At 38.1% G+C, this 21,355-nt stretch overlaps 1 long non-coding RNA gene across 1 annotated transcript in view; it reads right to left on the reverse strand.

The window, feature by feature from the left end:
* Window positions 1-16,242: 16,242 nt before the first annotated feature.
* Window positions 16,243-21,355, reverse strand: part of LOC150004709 (uncharacterized) — a 29,297-nt gene continuing 24,184 nt past the window's right edge. Inside the window, exon 3 of the long non-coding RNA XR_016512307.1 lies at window positions 16,243-16,310. This is a non-coding gene — a long non-coding RNA (uncharacterized LOC150004709). The remainder of the gene's footprint in view (window positions 16,311-21,355) is intronic.

Raw genomic sequence — 21,355 nt, forward strand, 5'->3', positions numbered from 1 at the left:
TCTCCAGAACTGTGAAAGAATAAAGTGCTATTGTTAAGTTTACGGTAACTTGGTACAGCAGCCACAGGAGACAAAACAATATTTTGGCTATGTTGAGTTGAAATAATTAAAATTAATTTTATCTTTTTAAAAAAACATTTTTTAAGTGTGGCTACTAGAACATTTTAAGTTACCCTTATTTATATTTCTATAAATGTGAAATATAGGCCATAAATATATAGAATATAGCTTACAAATATAGGCTCTCTTTATATTTAAGTTGCACTATACTACTCTAGAATAAACTATCAGAGGTTATCTATCTGTCCAAATAATATATTTTAGGAAATTTCCATCTCTTAGGCCAGATATGTAATAAGTTTAGTAGCCTTCTTAAATTCACAAATGATAAAATGTTTTGTATGCTATCACTATTCCTGGAATGTCTAAGAATTTTTTTAAATATTTAATCTATATTTTCCTTTCCAACCTCAGCCCAGCAGAATGGCTCTCACAAAATGGGTGGCAAGAAGAACGCGGACTATTCTGCCATCAATAAAGTAGTGACCAGAGAACACACCATCAACATTCACAAGCCCATCTATGGAGTGTGTTTCAAGAAGCTTGCCCATCAGGTACTCAAAGAGATCCAAAATTTTGCCATAAAGGAGATGGAAACTTCAGATGTGTGCATTGGCACCAGGCTCAACAAAGCTGTCTAAGCCAAAGGAATAAGAAATGTACCATACTGTATCCAGTTGCTATCCAGAAATCATAATGAGAATGCATGAAGTGTCACCAAACAAACTCTACAGGTTGGTTACCTATGTATCTGTTACCATTTTCAAAAATCTACAAACAGTTAATGTGGATAAGAGCTAACTGTTTATTGTCGAACAAAGTTATAAAACTGCGAAAAACATATATTTAGGTGTGTAGACTTTTCTTTTCCATCAAAAACATTAAGCTGGGAAGTCTAATTAATATATTCAATGAAATAACTAGAATTTTGAAAGTTTCCAATAAGATGAAATGAGGGTTGAAATATAACAAGACAGAAAGTAACAGGGACAAATTCAAAGTCCACACTTAGGTAAAAATAGCCAGCTGTTAAAATAGAGACTGAGGAGTTGTGACTTCACTGTGGCATGTGTGGAAAGAGGCCTGGGGTCAGCGGCATGGTTCTTGACATAAACTCAATCTGAGTGGGCATGGGGTAGAGCTGTCAGAATAGCTATTGTGACCTTGCGCTGTTTAAATAAAAATAAGAGTTCCACCAGTGGTTGTCCTGCCGTAGCCTAAAGCTGCACCATTTCCTTTGACAATCAATTAGACTGGAAAAGGGATGACTCAGGAGAGGCATACTATCTTTACATCTGAATGGCTCACCTATGGAAAACACATTCACCTTGCTCTGTAACCTGCCACAAAATGAAAAACAATCCAAATGTTTTTTTCTATCCTTAAGTTCCTCAGTATTCTGCTAAGTATCAGGGGGAAGTCCAAGAATTTTAGCTACCCATTAATGAATCAGGCTACCAACAAGTAATAAACTTCTCATGTCTTACAGTAGATTCAGGAAAGTGCCTTCCATGGGTCTGAGAATATTGTTCATTTTCCTTTAGAGTGACATCCCAAGATAACTGTGTACCTTTTTCTAGAAAGAAGAAATATAAATTAAGAGTGTAGGACAATGATTAGGAGCATAAGCTATAGATTTAGACTGCCTGGCTTTGAATCCTAGCACTGTCATTTAATAGTGATGTGGCATTAGACAAATCACTTAACTTCTCTGAGCTTCTATTTTCTCACTTGACAAATTAGGATATAATAAAAGTTTCTACCTTCTCAAGTTATTGTCAGAAGGTTTGGCCATGGGCTATAGGCTTTAGGCCAATTCCCATGGCCAACAGAGTTATGCCATGTCAGAGAGGACTACTGAAGCTAAGAAAAAATTTCATTTTCATCAGAGTTCTGAAGGCTATGTGGAGAGAATGGGCTGTATCTCACGAGGTCCTAAATTTTTTGTTTTATTTATTAATTCAGTCAACAAATATTTATTAAAAGCCTTCTTTCTGCCCTGTGATACATTAGGACCAAAACTGATGAAAATATCTGGCTTTGTGGAATTTACATTTTACTTTGGAGAAAAAATAATAAATTTAATAAAGTAAATGATATGGTGCAATAAAAGGAAACAAATGCTATTCAAAAAGCAGAGAAGAGTAAGGAAGATCTGAGTGCTGAGAGGAACGTAAAATCAAAATAAATAAGTGGTCAGGTGAGTCCTCACAGAGGACACGATATAGTTGAGTAGAGACTGGGAGGTGGCAAGGATGTGGACCATGCAGACATCTGAGGAAGAAAATTCCAGGTAGAGCAAGGGCCAATGCACACAGAAGTGTGTCTATCTCTGAAGAGAAAGCAAGGATACTGGTGTGGATGTAGGAGCACGAACAAAGAAGAGGTGACAGAAGATGCCCCAGAGATAATTGGGGGAGGGGGAAGACATATTATGGAGAGTCATTGTAAGGACTTTGACTATTACCCTGACAGAAATAGGACACCAAAGAGGGTTTCAGACCATCCGGTGGCAAGATCTGAGTAACCTTTCATCTTATGGTTTTCTTCCTTCTCTGTGGAGCAGAGACTGTAGAGGGCAAAGATGAAAGCAGGAGACCCACCTTAGGAGTCTGCAATAAATAACCTCAGAAGAAATAATGGCTTCACCAAGAAGAGCATCAGGAGAGGTATTAAGAAGTGGTCTGGATATAATCTGAAATTAGAGGAAAATATCTTTATTGATAGGTTGAATTGAAATTTCAGAGAAAGAATGGAGTTGAGGGTAATACCAAGGTTTTTAAGTAAAGAATCAGAAGGATGGAATTTTCTCCTATGAATGAAAGAGAATTTAGGGCAGGAGCAGATCAGTTGTTCCATTAAAGAAATTTTATGTAGGCCTGAAGAGTCTAGTTTCAGCATGCCCCAAAACAATGTGGCACAAGATCCAACCAGTGGATCATTAACTGACAGGGGATGCTTTGAGAAAAGTGAAGTGGTCGATGTAATCTTTGTCTAGATGATGGCTAAGTTAATTTCTAATTCTTAAGTTACAAAAGTATGATTTTAAAGCCCCATAATAATGCATAGTAGAGAGAGAGAGAGAGAGAGAACACGTGTGTGTGTGTGTGTGTGTGTGTGTGTGTGTGTGTGTGTGTGTAGCAAGATCATCTAAGGAGTCTTTTAAAATCTTGACCAAATAATTGCTTCAGCTTTAGTCCATCTGGAGGAGATGGGAGGTCAGATAGTGAAGCCAAATTTCACAAGATAAAACCTAATGTAAGAGTGTGGTTTTCCTGAACATTCCATAGGAAAGCAATATTTGCTAATGACATTTGTGATGGATTAAAGTGTCGACAGACCAAGCTTATCTTACAATATTTTCTTCTCCTTATTTGGTCTCAAAAAGGTGAGTTACAACCTTTTCTTCTCATGACCACAGACTTTCTTAGCTAGTAGAGAAAAATACCCTGGTCACTAATAACAGCTATCAGGTAGCCTACTCTTCCTAAAACAACTTTTTTTCAGCTGAGGTCACTATGGATCATGAGAGCACTTAATTAAAGGAAGAGGGAAAGGAATAATATTGCCATACTCCTAGAGCTTGAAAATAAGTCACTTAGCACCTAAAATTGAAATGTTTTCTATTACAATTTTCTTAGCTTAATTAATTTTTTTTCTTCCAAAGTCAGCACCTACCCTTATGAGCCTTTGCCTCCTGCTGTCATCAAAGCATGTATATGCATAAATCTATGACAAATGGGTGCACTTGATTTACAACTAATTTCTCAGTCTGCTAAATAGGAAAAGATACAGTTATGAAAATAAAAATACATAGGATAACATAAAATATTATTTACTTACTAAATATGACCTATAAAACTTCCATCTAAAGCAAACAGCAGCATTTCAGATACTGTAGTATCAAATTGGTTTGACCTTTTATCCATAGGTGGCAATTCTTAAATGTGGGAATTAGTTCACAGATTAGATTCACACAAATGAGTAGAATGTTTAAAAGGAGAGTGAGTAGTAGGAAATTTGGGGGTTTTTTATGGGAAGAAGACTCAATGGAAAAAGACAGGAACTCCAACAGCCCCAAAGGTTTATTTCATATTTGCTCGAATGTGAACTTGGGTCTTCTGACACCCATTCATTCAAAAGTCAGCTATATGAAAACAATACAAAATAAAACTGGATGTCTAATGTTCCATTGTTTTGTTTTGTTTTGGTTGATTAGGTTTTCTGTTTGTTTGTTTTTTGTTTTTGTTTTTTGCATTTACTAACTGTATTATCTTCTTCTTTATCAACTAACTGAAGTTTTGGAGCTTTATCCAAATACTGAAATAACAGAAGAAACCACTTGAAGACTGGTAGGAAGAGCAGAGACATGAATGTTGTGGCAAGTTGAGGTTTCAGAGGGATATCTCAGCTGCAAAATTTCCTGCTTAGGTGCATGAGGTATCAGTCCTAAGCCAGGTTCCCCAGCCTAGAGCACCAGAGTGACCATATAGCATCTGGCTGTGAAAATCAGTAGGGACTCTGTCTACCAGGGACAGTCAGCTAGATAGGTGCCCTCTTAAAGTACCAGTGCACAAAATTTCATTGTCAGCCACTCACCCTGGGCTCCTGCAAAGGGAGGGTGGAGTGGATTAGTCGCATGAGGCTGGGGTTTGTGGCTATGGGGAGACAGCTGAAGGGACAGCTGCCAGAATTTCTGTGCTGAGTCATTGTCACCAGCACAGATGCTATCTTTCTTGGGTGGAGTGGCAGCAAACTGGAGGAAAGCAATAGTTCCACCCTCTAGACTCCCTCTGACCCCACCATGTAAAGCTTGCACCATGCTGAAGAGTCAGCTGCCTGGGCCAAGGAGTAGGGGCCTGGGAGACACAGGAGGTGTCACTAACTGAGATGTGTAACTTTTGGGTAAGGAACATTCCAGCCACTTTCCTATGAACCTGACTGGTGGCGCTGCCCTTTGGGAGATCTGATAGTACCACTCTCCAGGCTCCTGGCACACCCCATGCTCTTGACTCCGCATAGATCTACCCTGCCAAGGTTTGGGTAGAATCTGGAACATACTGAGTTGTGTGGCTCTGGGATGGGGGCCAATCTCCCCACCTTTCCCAAAGCCTGACCAGCACATCTCCTTCATAAGAGATCACCTAACCCTATCCTCCAACTCTCTAACGCCCAGCAGCCTCACTCTGCTAAGACTGGGCTCATGGCAGAATCTGTGAAAGACTGTGTTCCTCTAGGATGAGGCCCATTTTACCCTCATATGCTCTATACATGCAGAGCCATCCCTTCACACAGCCAAATCTGGGTGAGTATGGACCTCACCTGGTGACTCACTAGAACCTACCTCTTGCAATTCCAGTACTTCCAGAGGTACTTTCAGTGACTGAGCCTAATGAGCAATGGCAGGTGAAAGTAGGGGAGGCAGATCTTGGGGTGTATTAGGACCTTTGGTGATATGGCCCATGGCCCAGTACTGGTAAAAGTCATCCATGCTGCACAGATCAGTAGTTTCCATACACTACTAGGCCAAGAAGAGTCACCCACAAGCTGTGGATCACTATGTAACACCAAATATGTTGCTCAGAACAAGTTACAGAGAGTGTCTGATATTGGCCTGCAAAAGAGTCCCTCCCAAGAGGCTCCAAAACAAACACACCCAGTGGCCAGCTTCAGACAACATTAGACAAGGATCCAATAAACTTCATAATTGGCATATCCAAAGGAAGATCTCAGGAGGCATCAAAACCTGCTGAGGTAAATTCTGTTTCATGTGGTTAGCACCTGCAGAGCAGTTTGTACACCGTGATCTGGGTTTATTCTCACAGTCAGCCAGCCTAACAGCCAATGCTATGCATAAACAGGCAAACAGAAGAGGTGGACCCCAAAAATACACACAAGGGTGAATCCCGAAGCACCCAGCTCAGCTGATGAAGTAGATGCACCACTGGACCCCATGGGACACCTACTACATAAAGCAACCCCACAAACACTGGAAGTTATAGTAAATCTACTTAATAAATAGAAACAAAGAGAAAGAGGTAGCAAAAATGGGGAGACAAAGAAATAGGCCCCAAATGAAAGAACGGAAGACTCTCTAGAAAAAGAGCGAAATAAAAAGAAGGCAAGCGATTTATCAGATATAGAATTCAACAAAAATGGTTACAAGGATGCTCAAAAAAAAAACACATAGTGATAACTACAATAACTTGAAAAAGGACACAGAAAACATAAAAAAGAACGATTCAGAAATGAAGGATACAATATCTGAAATGAAGAATTCACAAGAAAGTATAAAAAATATGTTTGATAAAGCAGAGTATCAAATCAGTGATTTGGAAAACCATCCAATCAGAGCAGCAAAAAGAAGAAAGAATTTTTTAAAAAGAGAATAGCTTAAGGGACATTTGGGACAACGTTATGTATAACAACATTCACATTATATGGATACCAGAAGGTGAAGAGAGACAGCAAGGGATAAAGAACCTACTTGAAGAAAAAATGACTGGGGACTTCCGGCTAAGATGGAGGCGTAGACAGACACCCTGTGTCTCCTTCCACAACTAAGAAGGAATACAACTACCTCAAAACTAGAAACAACCAGAAGTTCCAGAAAATCAAACTGCATTGAAGTCCAGCAAAGATATAAAGAAGAAATACTCATCCAGACAGGTAGGAGGGGTGGAGCCAGGGTGGAGAGGGCTGGGTGTAGTGATCGCAGCAGCGGCAAGCTGACAGAAAGAACAGCCACATGTTTTAAAAAGTCAGGAGGAACACCTGGGGAGCATTCCAGCTCCTGAACAGATAGCACAGCTCACTGTCCCAGAACTGGGGAAAATCAAGCCTCATTGCTTCTAACTGTGCAAACCAGTAGGGGTTGGGGTGGAGGAAGAAACTGCCAGTCTCTCAATAGTCTGCTTGTTTAAAGGGCCTCTCCCCCCTGGTCCTAGAACATCCACAGAGCCACCCACACTGGGAGCGAAGACCAGATCCACACACTCCGTAAGTGAAGGCCAGGGCAAAAGCTACAGGAGCATCAATTCCATACAGAAGTGGAAGAAGTGCCTGGAAAAGGGGCCAGTGCTGAGCTGGTGGCATTGTTCCCTCTCAGACCCCTCCCGCACATACAGCACCACAATGTGGTGAAATGGGTCACCTGTCCTGATGAATACCTAAGGCTCCGCCCCTTACAATGAAACAGGAGCGATAGCTCTAACTAAGACACAGAGGCAAACAAACACAGGAGGCTGTCAAGATGAGGAGACAGAGAAGTATGGCCCAAAAGGGGGAACACATCAAAGTTCTAGTGGGGGAACTAAGTGATGAAGAGATAGCCAACCTAACATATGCAGAGTTCCAAACACTGTGATAAAGATGCTTACAGGTTTGATAGATATACTTGAATATGGAAGATGTGTAAGAAAAGAATTGAAGGCTATCCTAAGTGAAACGAAGGAAAATCCAAACTAAACCAATGGTGAAGGGAAGAAAACCAGGGTTCAAATCGATGATTTGGAACATAAGGAAGAAAAAAGCAGTCAACCAGTACAAAATGAGGAAACAAAAATTGAAAAAAATGAGAAGCTTGGGAACCTCTGGGACAACTTTAAACGTGCCAATATCTGAATCATGGGGGTGCCAGAAGGAGAAGAGAAAGAGCAAGAAATTCAAAACTTATGTGAAAAAATAATGGAAGAAAACTTCCCAAATTTGGTGAAGAAAATATACATACAAGTCCAGGAAGCATGGAGAGTCCTGGGCGAACTGGACCCAGAGGGGACCACATCAAGACACATCATGATTAAAATGCCAAAGGTGAAAGATAAAGAGAGAATCCTAAAAGCAGCAGGAGAGAAGTGGAGAGTTGCCTACAAAGAGCTACCTATAAGACTATCAGCTGATTTCTCAAAAGACACTTTGTGGGCAAAAAGGGACTGACAAGCAGTATTCAATGTGATTAAAACAACCTACAATCAAGATTACTCTATCCAGAAAAGCTATCATTTAGAATGGAAGGGCAGATGAAGTGCTTCCCAGACAAGATAAAGCAAAAAGAGTTCACCATCACCAAGCCATTATTATATGAAATGTCAAAGGGACTTACTTAAGAAAAAGAAGATCAAAACTATGAACACTATAGATCCAAGATGGTGGAGGAGTAAGTGGAAGCTACACAACCTCCTCCCAGGACCAGTCTGGATTTACAACTTAATTTTGGAGAAATCATCTGGAATAACCAACTGAACACTAGCTGGAGAGAAGTCTTATAACCACAGAGAGACAGAAAAGGCTGCTACATCACAACATGACCAGTAAGAAGTGCAGAGATGCGAAAGGGCTGGCTGGGTTCCCATAGGTGGCAGCTGAAGGGACTGAGAAACAGCTCAGCAGCTGGGAGTTCCCCCAGAAAAGGGCAGGGTCTAAACCCCCAGCTGGGCTTCCCAGCCTATAGCAACAGAGTGGAAAGTGAAATAGTATACAGCTGTGAAAAACAAAAAGCCACAGGGTTTCTTGCTGGCTTGAGAGAAACAGCTGGAGAAAAAGAGCTCTTAAGTGGATAACCTACAAAAATATTTTGGCCTCCACTTGCCCTGGGCTCAAGCGGAGGGAGGGCAGAGAGGACTAGAGAGAATTTGGAGTGGTGGATTTGAGGGAAGTACTGGGGGAGCAGCTTCCCGGGTCCCAGTGCTGACTCATTCCCAATACTACAGGGAGACCATTCCCCTCCAAGTGGTGTCAGCCTAAGAGGAAGCAAAAGCCCCACCTACAGGAATTAAGCTGCCCCACCCTTGGTCCTTAAGCCTGACGGCTAATCACAGATTGAATAGATTAACAGCTAAAGGAGAAAAACAAAGGCAGTAGATCCCTGGTAGCCTTCAACAGGCTGCCTAGGCCCAGACTGGTACACAATCTGATGCAAACAGGGGCAGATTCAGGAAGTGCAGATCAATCTAAGAAGTAGCAACAAACAAGAATGTCACAAAAATGGGGAGACAGAGAAAAAATCCCCCATCGAAAGGAAAGGATGAATCCTGAAAGAGTGCTAAATGAAATAGAGGAAAGCAAACTATCAAAAATGGAATTCAAAACATGGATTATGGAAAAGCTCAATGAGCTCGGCAAGCTTAAAGAAAACTACAAAGGACACCAGGTAAACTACAAGGGACTTACTGAGAATTACACCAGATGAAAAAGGACATAGAAGCTATCAATAAGAGCCAGGAGGAAATGAAGAATAAAATTCTGAACTGAAGAACACAGTAGACAAAATTAAAAGCAGGCTAGAGGAAGCAGAAGATCAGATCAGTGAGCTGAAGGACAACACAGAAGAAAACTCCCAGACGGTGCAACAAAATGAAAAAAGACTGAACAACAATGAAGAGTTTTTAAGACAGCTGCAGGACAACATGAAACGTAATAATATCCATATCATAGGAATTCCAGAAGGAGAATAAGAGGAGCAAGGGATAGAAAACCTGTTTGAAATACTAATGACAGAAAACTTCCCTAATATGAGGAGAGAGAGTCACGCAAGTCCAGGAAACACAGAGTCCCAATGAAAATGAACCCCAACAGGCCCACTTTAAGACACATCATAATTAAAATGGTAACATTCAAAGACAAAGAGAGAATCCTAAAACCAGCAAGAGAGAAACAACTAGTAACATACAAGGGAGCTCCAATAAGGCTATCATCAGATTTTTCAGCAGAAACACTACAAGTCAGAAGGGAATGGCAAAAAATATTCCAAGCAATGAAAAACAAAGGCCTACAATCGAGAATACTCTACCCAGCAAGACTCTAATTCAAAATAGAAGGTGAAATAAGGAGTTTTCCAAACAAAAGAAGGCTAAAAGAATACATCTCCACCAAACCAGCATTACAAGAGATGCTAAATGTTCTTCATTAAGAAGATGAAGAAACAGAGAGAGGCAGAGAGGAACACAAGTACAAAGGGGGGAAATGACAATGAATAAGTACCTATCGATAATACCCTTAAAAGTAAATGGATTAAATGCTCCAATCAAAGACATAGGGTAGCTGAATGGATTAGAAAGCATGACCCACATATATACTGTCTACAAGAAACCCACTGTAGAACAAAAATCTACAGACTGAAAGTGAAGGGATGGAAAAAATATTTCAAGCAAATAGACATGAAAAAAAAGCTGGGATAGCAATACTTATTTCAGACAAAACAGATTTTACAGCAAAGACCATAAAAAGATACAAAGAAGGACATTTCATAATACTTAAGGAATAAATCTATGAAGAAGATATAACCCTTATAAACATATGCACCCAACTTAGGAGCACCCAAATATGTGAGAAAAAATTTTTTAAGACTTCAGGAAAAATATAGACAGCAACACACTCATAGTAGGGGACTTTAACACCCCACTGTCAATAATGGTCATATCTTCGAAGCAAAGAAACACTAAGGATATTGAGGCATTGAACAACACTAGATAAAATGGACCTAGTTGATATATATGGAAATTTTAACCCCAAAGAAGCAAAATACACATTCTTTTTAAGCGCACATGAAACATTTTCAAAGATAGACCACATGGTAGGACACAAAACAAGCCTCAACAAACTCAAGAAAATTAAAATTATGTCAAACATCTTCTCAGATCACATGCTGGAAACTGTAAATCAACCTCAGGGCAAAAACTCAAAACATTCAAACTCATGGAGAATGAATAACATGCTATTAAATAATGAATGGGTTAAAAATGACATCAAGGAAGAAATCAAGAAGTTTCTAGAAACAAATGATAATGAACACACAACAACCCAAAATCTATGAGGTACAGTTAAAGCAGTCTTGAGAGGAAAGTACATAGCAATACAGGCTTAGCTAAAAGGGATAGGAGAATGTCAAATAAAAAATCTAACCTGACAGCTACAAGAACTAGAACAACAACAACAAACCCCAGAGCGAGTAAAAGAGAGGAAATCATCAAGATCAGAGCAGAATTAAACAGAATGAAGACTAAACAAACAATTCAAAAGATGAATAAAACCAGGAGCTGGTTCTTTGAAAAGATAAACAAAAGTGACAAGTCTTTAACTAGCCTCATCAAGAAAAAAAGAGAGAACCCAAATCAATATAATCAGAAATCAAAGAGCAGAAATCGCAACTGATACCACAGAAATACAAAGAATTGTAAGAAATTATTACAAACAACTGTATGGTAAGAAATTGGACAACCTAGAGAAAATGGACACATTTCTGGAAATATATTATGTTCCAAAAATGAATCAAGAATAAACAGGAAACCTGAATAGACTGATAACAACTAGTGAAATTGAAGCAGTAATAAAAACTCTCCTGGTACACAAAGGCCCTAGACCAGATGGCTTCACAAGTAAATTTTACAAAATATTTGGTAAAGAACTAACTCCTATTCTTCTCAAACTATTCCAAAAATTCCAAGAAGAGGAAAGACTCCCAAACTCTTTCTATGAAGCCAGTATTACTCTAATTCCAACACCAGGTCAAGAGACAACAAAGAAAAAAAACTACAGGCCAATATTGCTGATGAATATAGATGTTAATATCCTCAACAAAATATTGGCAAACCAAATCCAGCAACACATTAGAGAAATCATACACCACAATCAAGTCAGATTCATCTAAGGGATGCAAGGATGGTTTAATGTTTGCAAATCAATAAACGGAATACACCACATAAACAAAATGAAAGACAATAACCACATAATCATATCAATAGATGCTGAAAAAGCATTTGATAAAGTACAACACCCATTTATGATGAAAACACTCAGCAAAATGGGAATAGAAGGAGCATACCTCAATATAATAAAGGCCAAATAAGAGAAATCTGAAGCCAACATATTACTCAATGGGCAAAAACCAAAAGGATTCCCCCTGAGATCAGGTACAAGACAAGGATGTGCACTCTCTCCACTCCTATTCAACATAGTCTTGGAAGTTCAAGCCATAGCAATCGGACAAGTGAAATAAAAGGCATCTAAATTGGAAAAGAGGAAGTAAAACTGTCATTTCTTGCAGATGACATAATAGTGTACATAGAAAACCCTATAGACTCCATGAAAAAACTACTCAACATAATAAATGAATTTAGCAAAACAGCAGGGTACAAAGTCAATATTCAGAAATTGAAGGCATTTTGTAAACCAATAAAAAATATCAGAGATAGAAACTAGAAAAATCTCATTTAATATAGAAACAAGAAAAATAAAGTGTCTAGGAATAAACTTAACCAAGGAGGTAAAAGACCTATACTCAGAAATCTACATAACACTGAAGAAAGAAATTAAGGAAGATACAAATAAATGAAAGCATATACCATGTTCATGGATGGGAAGAATCAACATCATTAAAATGTCCATACTACTCAAAGCAATTTATAGATTCAATGTAATTGCTTTTAAAATATCAATGACATATTTCACAGACCTAGAACAAATACTTCAAAAATTTATATGGAACCAAAAAGAACCCCGAATAGCCACAGCAATTTTGAGGAAGAATAATACAGTAGGAGGAATTACAATACCTGATACCATATTATACTACAAGGCCACAGTAATCAAAACAGTCTGGTAGTGGCATAAGAACAGACAGATAGATCAATGGAACAGAATAGAGAGCCCAGAAATAAACTCAGGTCTATGTGATCAACTAATATTTGACAAATGGGGAAGAAACATACAATGGAGTGAGTAGAACCTCTTCAACAAATGGTGTTGGGATAACTGGACAGGGGTATGCAAAACTCAAGATGAATCAAAGACTTAAATGCAAGTCGTGACACCATAAGCGTCCTAGAGGAAAACATAGGCAGGAAATTTGAGATATCCCACATAGCAATATTTTCACTGATATATCTCCTAAGGCAAGGGAAATAAAGGAAAGAATAAACAAAAGGGACTACATCAAACTAAAAATTTTCTGCTCAGCAAAAGAAAACATCAGCAAGATGAAAAGGGAACCAACAGTATGGTAAAATGTATTTGCCAATAATACCTCAGACAAGGGACTGATCTTCAAGATATATAAAGAATTTATGTGACTCAACACCAAGAAGACAGACAACCCAACTAAAAGTGGGCAAAGGACCCAAACAAACACTTTTCCAAAGAGAACATACAGAGGGTCCATAGGTATATAAAAGAACACTCTACATTACTAGCCATATGAAATGCAAACAGAAACCACAATATGATACCACCTAACATTGGTCAGAATGGCCATCATCAACAAATCAACAAACAACAAGTGCTGGTGAGGATGTGGAGAAAAGGGAACTCTTGTACACTGCTATTGGGAATGCAGACTGGTGCAGCCACTGTTGAAAACAGTATGGAATTTCCTCAAAAAACTAAAAATGGAACTCATTTTTGAACCAGCAATTCCATTGCTAGTATTATATCTTAAGAATCCTGAAACACCAATTCAAAAGAACCTGTGCACCCCTATGTTCATAGCAGCACGATTTACAATAGTCAACTGCTGGAAACCACCTTAGTGACCATCTGCACATGAGTGTATCAAAAAACTGTGGTACATTCACAGAGTGGAGTACTATGTAGCAGAGAGAAAAAAGGGATTTCTACTCTTTACAATAACATGGATGGAATTAGAGAAAATTATGCTTAGAAAAATAATCCAGCCAATAAAAGAATAATACCATATGCTATCTCCTATTACAGGAGACTAATAAACAACACAAACACACAAACAACACAAAATTGAGCCAGAGGTATGTAAACAAGAAGTAGACTAACAGTGATGGGGGGAAGGAGAGGAAGAGAAGGGGGTAAAAAGGGGAAGGGTCTAGTCAAAGAACATGTATAAATGACTTATGGACATGGACAACTGGGTGGGGACTGACTGTGGGAGAAGGGGTAGGCTGGGTGCAGGAAAGCAATAGGGGAAAATGTGGGGCAACTGTAATAGAAAAACATATAAATAAAAATTGTTAGTAGAGGGGGAAAAATGAAAGCAAAATAAATTAATAAAGAGTCTGCAGATCTTCCCAACCTCCCAAAAGAAACCTCACATGTAGGAAAGTGAACAAAAGAAAATGTAAACTATGGAAATGCAATTTTAGTGAATATCAGAAGGACAAGGATTTTCCTTCACACTGTATATTTTTCTCCCTATCTGATCCCTCCAGTTTGGCATTCTAAAGAAGTAAGTAATGACATGTTTCTTTGTAGCAAACTAATAAGACCAGTTGTTAATAGAGGTTTTTTTTTTTTTTTGACCAAGTCTTTGACTGGAATGTCATGCCTAAAGGAGACATGCTTGGGCTCTGGTTGTTACCAAAAGGCCCTGAGGAACTGGGAATGACTTTTGAAGGTAATAAAAGCCCATGAGACAAAAGGCCTGGTACCGTGGTTGGTTGTGCAGTCCACAGCAATCTTTCCAGGGAAGGAATGAAGGTTGTTTTCCTGCAAGATAGCCAGAAGAAACCTTAAGGCACAATGGAAAACCCAAGGGACTTTGAAAAGACAGGTGTTTACAGGCAAGGCTGAATGGCAAGTATGTGGCTCAGCTTCTGTGCCTTGAAGGACAGACTGAAGGTCACTGTAAAGGTTTCTTGTGTAAGTTACAGCAAAGCAGATGTAAAGATCATATGTGTTCATTTGTTGCTCTTATTGTGTTTATGAAAATTAACAGAATAAATTAAAACTAAACTTAATGCAGTCCCTTTAATGACAAGAAGGGTAATCTTAAGGAGAAAAATCACAATTCAAGGAAAATCACAATGCTCAGTGGTAGACTATAAAGTAGTTGCAGCTAACTGTCTTTAAAGTGTCTTTTCATTTAAAGTTTGTTTTCATTTGAAAGTTAAACTATGTCTATGGTATCATGAAAGATGTTTAATTTACAGGCAAGAAGAATGTCAAATGCCTTGCAACTGGATGTCTTTCCAATAAGACAGTCTCGCAAATTTAGAGACCTGTTTGTGGGTTATGTTAAATAAATTAACATGTGTGTTCTGTTTTTATATGGCATAAGCCTATGATCTCATTACCTCAGTGATTGTACGGATAGGTCTCACTTAATCCTGCCTATATTGCTGCCTCCTGAGACTCAAGGTTTTGGCTGAACTAAGTGGTTCATTTGGTGAAATATGGGGTGGTCTGTGGGCTTCACTTTGAAACTGGTTTCTCTTTTCTGTCCTAATGGGTTGGACAGAAAGGGCCCAGAGGGCTGAGAGGGGAGGAACCTAAAATATTTCTCTCAGCTCAAACTTAGTAAAGTGGGCAAAAGGGTTTTGTACGGGTGTGACGTGCCTTGCACACATTCCTCCAAAGAAGCCTTTTTTTTTCCTAATGTGGGACATTGAAAAATTAATCCCTCCCTTTAGTCATCTAGTGGTTATGGATTGAATGATGCCTTTAACCCTATTGCCAAATCTGTTGCCCCCAGAATACAAGGATGCCAGTCTGTTAAACAAAGCATGCCGTTGTCCAAGGACAGCCAACTTACCTGGAGTATGCAAGATCCTTCCCCATATGGGAAGGCCACTCTCCCCTCCACACCCCAACTCTTATTAGGGATTTCTGGAACCAAGGGTAGGTAGGACAACAACCATGTCCAGCTTGAAGCAGCTAGAGGAGCTTGAGACCTTCACCCATTGTCCTTTATAAGATTATCAAGGGTCTTAAGTCTGAGAGGGAGGGATTGTTACAGAGCAGGGTCCCCCAAAAATTAATTGATTAATTAATTAATTTTAAAAAGAAAAGAAAACAAGACCCATACATATGGTGTATACAAGCGACCCATCTCAGAACAAAAGATACATGCAGAGTAAAAATAAAGAGATGGAAAAAGGTATTTCATGAAAATGGAAATTTTTTAAAAAGCTGGGGTAGCAATACTTATATCTGACAAAATAGACTTTAAAATAAAGGTTATAGTAAGAGACAAAGAAGGACAATACATAATGATAAAGGAAACAATCCAATAAGAGAATATAATCCTTGTACATATTTATTCACTCAACATAGGAGCATCTAAGCAAATCTTGATGGACATTAAGGGAAAGATCAATACAAACACAGTCGTAGTCAGGAACTTAATATCCCATTGACTTAAATGGATAGATCTTCAAGACAGAAATCCAACAAGAAAACAAGAGCCTTAAATCACACACTAGATTAGATGGATTTAATTGATATCTTCAGATCTATTCATCCCAAAGCAGCAGAATATAGATGCTTTTCAAGTGCTCATGGAACATTATCTGGAATAGACCACATGTTAGGACACAAAACTAGTATCAGTAAATTTAAGAAGATTGAAATCATATCAAGCATCTTCTCTGACCAGAAAAACATGAAACTAGAAATCAATCACGAGAAAAAACCCTGAAGATCACACAAAGACATGTAGGCTAAATAACATGTTACTAAATAATGAGTGGGTTAACAATGAGATCAAGAAAGAAATTTAAAAATACCTTGAAACAGATGAAAATGAGAGCACAGCAACCCAAAATCTAAGGGAATCACCAAAAGAAATCCTAAGAGGGAAAATCATAGCATTACAAGTCTATGTCAAAAAAGAAAAACTTAAATAAATAATCTTATGTTACACTTAAAAGAACTAGAAAAAGACCAATAAACAAAGCCCAAAAGACCAAAATGAGTAGAAAAAATGAAATAATAAAGAGCAAAGTAGATATAAATGAAATAGAATCTAAAAAAAAAAAAAAAAAATGCAAAAGATCAATGAAACCAAGAACTGGTTCTTTGACAAGATAAACCAGATTGAAAAACCTTTAACCAGACTCATCAAGGAAAAAAGAGAGAGGACCTCAATAAATAAAATCAGAAATGAAAGAAAAGAAGTAACAACTGACACCAAAGAAATACATATCGTATCGTATCGTATCGGCAGCCGTCCGTCTCGAGAGACGATGGTGTAGCTTCTTAAGAGTCTATCTGCACCGCCGAGAATGGCTGTGCAGTCCGACTCGGGAGTGACACGGTATCTGTCTCCTCCCGTGTTGAATCGACATCTTGCGATGACGCTGGAGTGTCCTCTCCAGTGAAGCTGAAGCTACAGAGCCTGGGCAGGGTGATATGGAGGGTCTGCTGTTGCCCATGCAGCAGACCCCCCCTCTCTTCGCAGCTGAAGGGTCCAAGGGAAAGACGGAGTCAATACAGCTTGGCTTCAGGTGCGCCGCAGGAGTTGCCGGTGTTGACTACAACGTCAAACCGCCTTAGGGACTCCGGCTCCGGATTTTCTGTCGGGGTTTACTCCCTTAGCCTTTCCCCTGAAGAGGTATGCCGCAAGGCAGCGGAGGTTTTTTGGAGTCAGCGTTTTCCTTCTCTGATGTGCCCTGACTGGAAGATCGAACCAGCGACACTTAGCTCGCAGGCCGACGCTCAGTCCACTGAGCCAAACCAGCCAGGGTGAAAGAAATACATAATATATAAGAAAATATGTGAACAACTATATGCCAACAAATTGGAAAATCTGAATGAAATGGATAAATTTCTAGAAACATACAATCTTCCAAAACTGAATCAGGAGGAATAGGAAAACCGAGTAGACAAATTACAACTAATGAAATTGAAGCAGTAATTAAAAAAAAAAAAATGAAAAAACTTCCCAACAAACAAAAGCCCTAAATTGCATGGCTACACAGGGGAATTTTACCAAAAATTCCAAGAAGGATTAACACCTCTCCTTTTCAAACTATTCCAAAAAATTCAGGAGGAGGGAAGATTACCAGGCTCATTTTATGAGGCCAACATTATTCTAATTCCAAAAATATCTAAAGACACTGCAAATAAAGTAAATTATATGCCAATATCCCCAATGAACATAGATGTTAAAATCCACAACAAAATATTAGCAAACTAGATCCAGCAATACTAAAATGATCATACACCATGATCAAGTGGAATTTATTCCAAGAATGAAAAACTGGTACAATATACACAAATTAATAAATATGATACACCACATAAACAAAGTGAAGTATAAAAACTACATGGTCATGTCAATAGATGCAGAAAACGCATTTGATAAAATGCAGTACATACTTATGATAATAACTCTCAGCAAAAGTGGGAAAAGAGGGAATATACCTCAACATAATAAAGGGCATACATGATAAGCCCTCTGCCAGCATCAAACTCAACGTGCAGAAACTACAAGCGTTCCCCTTGAGATTGGGAACAACACAGGGATATCCGCTTTCACTACTTTCACTTGACATAGTATTGGAAGTCCTAATGACAGCAATCAGACAAGGAGAAGTAAAAGGCATCCAGTTGGAAAGGAAGAAATGAAATTGTCCTTATTTGCAGATGACATGTTACTGTCTATAGAGAACTCTAAAGACTCCACCAAAAATCTGCTAGAACTGATAAAGAAGTTCAGTAATGTAGCAGGATATAGAATAAATATCCAGAAATCAGTTACTTTTTTATACACTGATAATGAACTACTATCAGAATGGGAAACTAAGAAAACAAATTCATTTTCAATTACATCAAAAAATAAAATACCTGGGAATAAATTCAACCAATAATATATGAAGAGTACCCAAAAACCATAAATTTACTTATAAAAAATTGTATATTTATTCTTACATGTTTAAACATATCACCTTCAAAGTGTTCTCGATCTGATGCAATTAACCTACTGATATGTTTTTCCACTGCACAAAAGTTTTAGAACTCATTGATTTTGATGCCTTTTAGTGCTTCTACCATTTTTTGTTTCACCTCTTCCACATTGGCAAATATTTCCCTTTAATCCAAAAATCCCTTTGAGGACTTTTTCATTTGGAGGAGTTATTTGGGGTGAGTTTGAGTGAATGGTGAGGGTGGGCATGGAGGTCATGCTATTTTTAGTCAAAAACTTCTGAACACTGAGTGTGTTGTACATTTATAAACCACACATCATGAAATGTGCAAATGCATTGCATGAGTCTTCAAAAAAATTTACTGAAGCCTAACTCACCCTCTCTCAACAACGTGAGCTGGCACACAGATACAGATGGCTTACTAGAATATTCACATAGTGAAGAAGCCTGTACTACAAAGGACCCACCCTCCATAAGATAATTCCATTTTTGTGGGTGCCACTTCATAAAAGTCCTGTACTCAGAAATTATAAGACACTAAAGAAAGAAACTGAGAAACATACAAATAAGTGGAACCCTATATTGTGTTGATGGATAGGACTAATCAATATCACTGAAATTCCATACTACCCAAAGCAATGTATAGATTCAATGCAATTCCTATTTAAATACCAATGACATATTTCACAGAACTAGAACAAATATTCCCAAAATGTATAAGGAACTACAAAAGACCCCAAATAGCCACAGCAATCATGAGAGAGAAACACAAAGTTGGAGGAATCATGCTACCTGATATCGAACTATATTACAAGTCCATATTATTGGCCACAGCATTGTAGTGGCATAAAAACAGACACATGGATCAATAGAACAGAAAAGAAAGCCCAGAAGTAAATCCACACCTTAATGGTCAATTAATATTTGACAAAGAAAGCAAAAACGTACAATAGTGTAAAGATAGTCTATTCATTAAATGGTGTTGGGAAAATTGAACAGATACATGCAAAAAAGGTGAAACTAGATGATCTTCTCACAACATGAAAGAATAAATGCAAAATGGATTAAAGACTTAATTACTAGACTTGAAATTTAAAATCCTAGAAGAAAATGTAGGTGTAAAGTCTCAGACACTTCTCACAGCAATATTTTTCCTGATATATCTCCACAAGCAAGGAAAACAAAAGAAAAAATTAACAAATAGGACTATATCAAACTAAAAAGATTTACACAGGAAACTATCAACAAAATGAAAAGATGACACACTCAGTAGGAGAACATATTCATCAATGATAAGGGGTTAATATCCAAAATGTATAAAGAACCTATAAAATTCAACACCAGGAAAACAAACAATCCAATTTAAAAAATGGGTAAAGAACCTGAATAGACACTTCTCCAAAGAGGACATACAGATGGTCAATAGAAAAATGAACTGATGCTCAGCATCACTAATCATCAGAGAAATGCATATTAAGTCCACAATGAGATATCACCTCACACCTGTCAGAATGTCCATCATTAACAAATAAACAAACAAGTGTTGGCAAGGAAGTGAAGAAAATGGATCCCTCATGCACTGTCAGTGGAAATGCATATTGGTGCAGCTAACTGTGGAAAACAGTATGCAGTTCTTTAAAAAAATTAAAAATTGAACTTCCTTATGACCCTGAAATTCTACTTCTGGAAATAAATTTGAAGAATCCTGAAACACTAATTTGAAAGAATATACGCACCCCTGTGTTTATTGCAGAATTATTTACAAGAGCCAAAATTTGAAAGCATTCCAAGTGCCCATTGTTAGATAAGTGGATAAAAAATCTGTGGTACAATTAAACAATGGAATACTATCCAGCTATAAAAAAACGAAGGAAATCTTACTTTTTGTGACAGACAGCATGGATGGACCTGGAGAGTGTTATGCTAAGTGAAATAAGCCAGTCAGAGCAAGACACATACCATTATATTTCACTAATATGTGGACTTCAATGAACAAAATAGACTAACAAACCAAATAGAAACAGAATCTTAGACACAGAGAACAGACTGACAGCTATCAGAAGAGAGGGGTTTTTGGAGGCTGGGTATAAAAGTTGAAGGAATTAAGCAAAAAAATATCCTCATAGACATAGACAACAGTATGGTGGTTTTCAGAGGGATATGGGATGGGGGGAGTAGATGTTAAAGGGAGAATAAATGGTAATGGAAGGAGATGTGATTTGGGGTGGTGAACTCACAATACAGTATACACCTCATATATTATAGAATTGCATGCCTGAAATTAATATAATTTTATTAACCAATGTCACCCCATAAATTTAATAAAAATTACACAATTAAATTTTTAAATAGATACAAAATAAGCTATCTTAACTTGGACATCTAAAAAATGAAATATAACTGTAATAAAGAAAATATTTTCTAGCCACTAAGGCGTTTTATGGTTGTCATGAATGCTGTTTACCAAGTGCCTCTCACTACCTGCCTTATGGACACATGGTAGCATTGCTCTGCTTGGCCACTTACAACTGCGTTGAGCCATATGACCAAATTTGGCCAATGAGTGGGAGAAGAAGTGACATGCGTAACTTCCAAGCTGAAACACATATTTGCTAATGTTACTTGTAGGTTGAGAAAAGTTTACCACCCCAAAATATGCATTTTTAGATATTGATTATTTTCAAGAA

This window comes from Furipterus horrens, unplaced genomic scaffold (genome assembly GCF_987537825.1).
Source record: "Furipterus horrens unplaced genomic scaffold, mFurHor1.1.pri manual_scaffold_7, whole genome shotgun sequence".
NCBI classification, from domain to species: Eukaryota; Metazoa; Chordata; class Mammalia; order Chiroptera; family Furipteridae; genus Furipterus; species Furipterus horrens.